We start from the raw sequence: 6,359 nt of genomic DNA, 5'->3' as shown, positions 1-6,359 counted from the left end.
AAAGGGAAAAAAACATCCAACGAAGAAACAAACAAAACAGAACAAAACAAAACACACACACAAAAATACAGTGCTTCGAAAAGTTTTCTTGTACATGATGTGACAAACCTTTTTCTTTAAAAAAAAAAAAAAAAACACAAAAGTTCAGCATGACATACTCATAGTGTATCTCCTCTCTCTCTCTCTCTCAGGGGCGTTTTGCACGTGCATGAGAACTGAACGGGTGTGTCACACAGTCGTCAGTTTTTCAGTAGTTACTGTGACTACAGATAGTATACGGTACTGAAAACTTGCCACCTACTTCGTTTAAGACCATGCCGTGGGCCCAGCTACAGTTCCGCTCGGTTGTGGTGCCTTTCACCCAGTTTTCATCAACTTTATGTTGAAGAGGGCAGTGCTGAAGAAAAAAAAGTTGGGTGGCCATGCTGTCAGCTCGTTCCCGTACGACCGGTGTCTTGCTTGGTCTGGTCCTCGTGTTCATGTTTTGGGGGGACAATTTATATCAACGCCGCGGATCTGGAGAATTGTTACTACGATGTGGAGACATTGAAGCAAACCCCGGCCCCAGCCCTGACCAAGGCGCCTCAGGATCCTCCAGCTTGCGGCAGACCCGGCTCTCCTCCTCCCACCCGTCTCGCTCCTCCAAGGAACCGTCCCTTGCTGACGTCATGTCATGTATCCAGGATGTGAAGGAGATGAACGCTTCCATGAACAGCAAGCTGGACGACGTGAAAGACGAAGTGCATCAGCTGCGGCAGGAGCATGGTGCTTTGCAAGAACTTGTTTGTGGGCTCAAGGATGAGGTGAGGGATTTACGCCAGAAGAATGACGTTCTCGAACAAAATAACAATGATTTAACGACTAAGGTAAAGAATCTAGAGAATAAATGTGATGATCTGGAAAGCAGGTCGAGAAGGAACAATCTGATTTTTTACGGAATGGATAAAAGAGAAGGAGAAACAAGTGAACAATGTGAAGAACGGGTTCAGGACTTAATGGCTGACACACTGGAGCTTTCAGATAGTTTTGAGTTTGAACGAGTTCACCGATTGAATGCGAAGGCAGACTCCCCAATAATCGCTTGCTGTTCGTTCTATAAGCGGACAGTAAAAATTCTTAAAGCTAAGCAGAAGTTGAAGGGCACAAACGTGTTTATTGGGGAAGATTTTACAGAAAGGGTTCGAGAGATAAGACGGAAGTTAAGTCCACACTTAAAGAAAGCTAGGAGTGATGGAAAACAAGTCCGTATGATCTATGACCATCTTTACATTGATGGAAAAAAGTACTTCCTGGACTCACAAGACCGTTTGAAAGAAACGAAATAGGAAGAAGGCCGGCTTCGTGATTTTTATGATTTAGAGACGGACAATTCTGATTCGGTTACAAAAGAAGTATTGACAAATAAATTTTCCTCGATTCATTCACGCGATTCCCCGGGTATTTCAAATGAAGCACGTGGGAATTCAGGGAACAAAAGTTTACGCTCGGGTGGAAAGGCGCAGTTAGAAAACGAGAACTCACTTGAAGTTTCTCGTGCTTTGGATGTTAGCCCAAGGGGGGAAAAGGACATGGTGCAGTCCAGCTCGGAAGGAAATCGAAACACGAAACATTCTGTAAATAGTAACTCTTTTTCGTGTCCCGGACCCTCGAACCCTTTGGCTATAAATAGTTCAAGATCTTTTTCCTTTCTTTCTTGGAACGTTAATGGTTTGCGTTCTAAGTTCATGTTTAATGATTTTTCTACATATGTGTCGTCTTTTGACTTCGTATGCATTGTTGAAACGTTTGAAGAAAATTGTAAAACAGATTTATTTCCTGGGCTTTCAATGTATTATAAACCAGCTATTAAATTTACCAGACAAGGGAGGAAATCGGGTGGTATTGTGTGTTTGTTTAGGAATGAGTTTTGTCCCTTCATAAGAAAACTACAAATAAAATATGAAAATATATATGCATTTATTATTGATAAACAGTTGTTTGGATTTTCGAAAGATGTTCTCTTTGTATGTACTTATGTACCACCAGAAGGTTCTCCTTTTTATGCTTATTTTGATTATGATCATGGTATATCTGTACTTGAAGATTGTCTGACTAATCTGCTGTTAGAATTTGTGATGTTTATATAATTTTGTGTGGCGATCTTAACAGCAGAACTTCTAATATCTCTCCTTCACAATCATCGAATGACAGTATTGGATCTTATCATAAAAGTTGCTCAATGAATTGTAATCGTAATTCTCAGGATACACACATCAATGTATATGGTAAGTCAATGTTAAACATGTGCACTGCCTTAGGTTTGACAATATTAAATGGAATGTGTAACGGTGACCAGGAAGGTCACTATACATATACAGGCGAAAATGGAAGCAGTGTCAATGATTATTTTCTTTTGTCAAATGACTTTTATGAACTTGTTTATGATGTATGTGAATTATGTGTTGCTGATCGAACTGAATCTGATCATTTTCCTCTTGAGTGTCGTATTTCTTTTTCAAATAATAACCTAGTTAAAAGTAATGATTGTGATACCATACAGGTGATAGAAAAATTTGAGTGGAACGAACAGTTTAGGCAGGAATTCCATAGTAAATTGACAGAGAAAGAAATTAATGATAAACTGAAAATGGCTTTGGATCTCATTGATGTGAATATAAATGACGCTTTAAAATTGTTCAATGAATGTATTCGAGAATGTGCAGCTTGTATGAAGAAAACTTTTAGTGTGGGTCATAATAAACAGCAAGAGGGGTGGTTCGATGAGGAATGTAAATGTCAAAGGAGAAAAGTTCGCAGGCTACTTAGAAGGTTTCGTAGAACTTCAGAAATCTATGTGAGAATAAGAGAAAACAGCATAACAAAAACTTACTAGACAATTTGATAGCATCTGTTAAAGATCAAAACGAATTCTGGGAATGTATGAAAAATATTTCGCCCAAAAAGAGGCAGCCTAGGAATGACATATCTGTAGATTGTTGGTTTAAACATTTTAAAGCCTTGTTAGATAAAGATTTTGATTGTATTATCAGTGGTCATAGCTTACCTGAAGTGGAAAACGAGTTTATGAATCGTCCAATATCTAAAGAAGAAATTTCAATTGCACTTAAAAAACTAAAGAATCGAAAAGCTGCAGGTCTTGATGGGATAATTGGAGAATTTTTGAAATCACCATGTGATGAGTTTATACATTTTTTGACAACTTTCTTTAATGCTTTATTCGATAGGGGTATTTTTCCTGAAAATTGGTGTGTCAATCACTTTACCACTCTACAAGAAAGGTGACATAAATAACACTAATAACTATAGAGGCATTTCATTATCTGATATCAGCAGTAAAGTATTCACTGCAATTATTAATTATAGGATTCAGGAGTATGTAGAATATAACAATATAACAGGTGAACACCAAGCTGGTTTTAAACGAGGATATTCAACAATTGATCATATGTTTACTCTTTTGGCATTTGTTCAGAAACAGTTTCCTCTTAATCGTAAACTTTACGTAGCATTTATTGATTTTAAGAAAGCTTTTGATTCTATCAATAGAAATTTATTATGGCCAGTTCTGGCAAAACATGGCATAACAGGAAAGCTTTTTAAATGTATAAGGAGTATGTATAATGTTGTCAAAACAAGAGTTAGGTGTGGTAACAAACTTACTGAGTATATCAATTGCACTAGAGGAGTAAAGCAAGGAGATGTTTGTAGTCCTATTTTGTTCTCATTATTCATAAATGAATTGGCTTTAGAAGTGATAGACAGAAGAAGACCTTGTGCGAGATTCACAATTGATTTTATAGAACTGTTTATATTATTACTTGCTGATGATATTGTTTTGCTTTCAGAGACAGCTATTGGTCTACAGACACAATTGAACAACTTAAAAAATTCAGCTACTAAATTGCAATTAAATGTTAATCTAGATAAAAGTAATATTATTGTTTTTAGGAAAGGTGGTTATTTGGCAGCAAGGGAAAGGTGGGTGTATGGTGGTATTGATATGCCAGTTGTCAATGCTTACAAATATCTTGGAATTCTATTTTCTACTCGTTTGAGTTTTGTAGCTGCATGCAGGGATCTTTCAAGCAGAGCAAAGAATGTGCTGTTACATATTATGAAGAAACTCTTTTTATTAAACAATAATACTTTGGATATTTTTATTAAGATTTCCGATACTCAGATACAGCCCATCATACAATATGGCTCAGAATTATGGGGTCTAGATAAAAATGCTACAATACAATGTGAGTCCGTTCATTTATTTGGACTGAAAAAGTTTTTAGGAGTTGAAATGAAGGCACCTAACGATTTAGTATATGGTGAGACGAACAGACATCCAATCTATATAAATTCTGCAGTTAGATGTGTTCGATACTGGTTTAAATTACTAAAAATGAATGAAACCAGACTGCCACGTAAATCATATAATATGTTGAATGATTTAGATTCTAGAGGTAAAAAGAACTGGGCGTCAAATGTACGAACTTGTCTCTGTGAACTGGGCTTTGGATATGTTTGGGAATATCAAGGAGTAGGTAATGAAAATATGTTTCTGAAACTTTTTCGTCAGCGTTTAATAGACTAGATGGCAAAACTGGGAAAATCATATTCAGTCAAGTGATAGATTCTGTCTCTACAGATCTCATACTTCTACATATTTAGTAAAGAATTATCTTTTGTTTCACATGGAAAGATATCTACCAGTTTTATTAACAAGATTTAGATTTGACATTTCTGAAATTCATATGCACAGATATCGTTATAAGATTGTTGATGACACAGAGAAGTTGTGTCCTTTGTGCAAGCTGTCAAATGAAGGTGAAGTGCATTTTGTTTTGATGTATCCTGTGTTGCATGGATTTCGCGTAAGATTTATTCCAAAGAAATATTATGAACGTCCATGTTTGTTTAAATTATGTTTATTGATGGCATCTGATGATGGTGTCATACGTAATCTCGCACTGTATTTACACAAAGCTTTTAAGTTAAGAAAAACGGTATTATCATAATTTCTTTAACTAATTGTGAAAATGGTGAATGTTTACTGATAGTATGGTGACATCTGTATACTGTATTATCGTCCTTCATTCATATGATGCTATGGCCTTGAGTGAATAAATCACCTCAGTCTCACTCTCAGTCTCTCTCTCTCTCATTTATATATATATATATATATATATATATATATATATATATATATGTGTGTGTGTGTGTGTGTGTGTGTGTGTGTGTGTGTAGATATATAAATATATCAAAACAGGACATATATATATATATATATATATATATATATATATATATTTACACACACACACCACACACACACACACACACACACACACACACACATACACACACATATATAATGCATGCATATGAACACACTTACATATACATACACAGACATACCTATGGACATACATACACATTGATAATTTTGTATTCTCACATATACATACACATATAAGTGCACACATCCATCATAAACAATATTAATCCTTTTTACCCTCCATTATTTGGTCGGGTTTGGTTTGAGTTTTTTTTGTTTGTTGTTTTTTCTTCTTCTTTTTTCTTTTTTTTTTTTCGATTTATGATAGCAGTATGGTTTGTTTTTGATTTTTTCCACTTTCAGATATTTCCTTGTAGTGACGCAAGTGTTTGTGAAATTCAGCAGATCAGGGGAGGTTTCTGTAATTTACTAAATACATTGAATTGAGGTATCTCTTCTCTCATTTTCGACTGATGAATATAGAATTTTGCAAGGACCAAAATTAAGTCTGATATTCTATCAAATTGAAAATGGGTATCGTTTCATACAATTACAATTATCTTGTTAAAAACAGACATGATATGACTTTGCATTTGGCATTAAAAACAGACATGATATGACTTTGCATTTGGCATTAAGCGCTTGTTCCAAATGCTAACAAAAGACTATTACATGTGTACATCTCCAGAATATATGTTCTTTAGTGTCCTTCTCATTGTGTCAAAAAGAGCATCTGTGATCAGGTTTGACTCCTATATGCGACAGGGCAACATTTGTAGCTAGTACTTTATATATTACTCTTATCTGAAACCATTTCTGTTCTGTTTCCTGAATATTTTGAATCATTGTTAAAGTCTTTATCCAGTTAATTTCTGTATTTACTTTGTCATTCCATTTGGTGCAAAATTTTAGGTTCTCATTATCCTTTACAAGAATATCATAGTACAAGGTTGATCCTTTCTTTACGGACTGTAGCAGCTGTAATACTCTAGCATAATCTGATTTACAATTGTTCTTAAATGTATATGTATTAATCCAGCGAAGTTTTTTTATCCTTTTAATTACTGATGCATAAATTGGAAAATGAGTT

This window comes from Babylonia areolata, chromosome 21 (assembly GCF_041734735.1).
Source record: "Babylonia areolata isolate BAREFJ2019XMU chromosome 21, ASM4173473v1, whole genome shotgun sequence".
Taxonomy (NCBI): domain Eukaryota; kingdom Metazoa; phylum Mollusca; class Gastropoda; order Neogastropoda; family Buccinidae; genus Babylonia; species Babylonia areolata.
Note: the sequence above shows the minus strand (reverse complement) of the source record.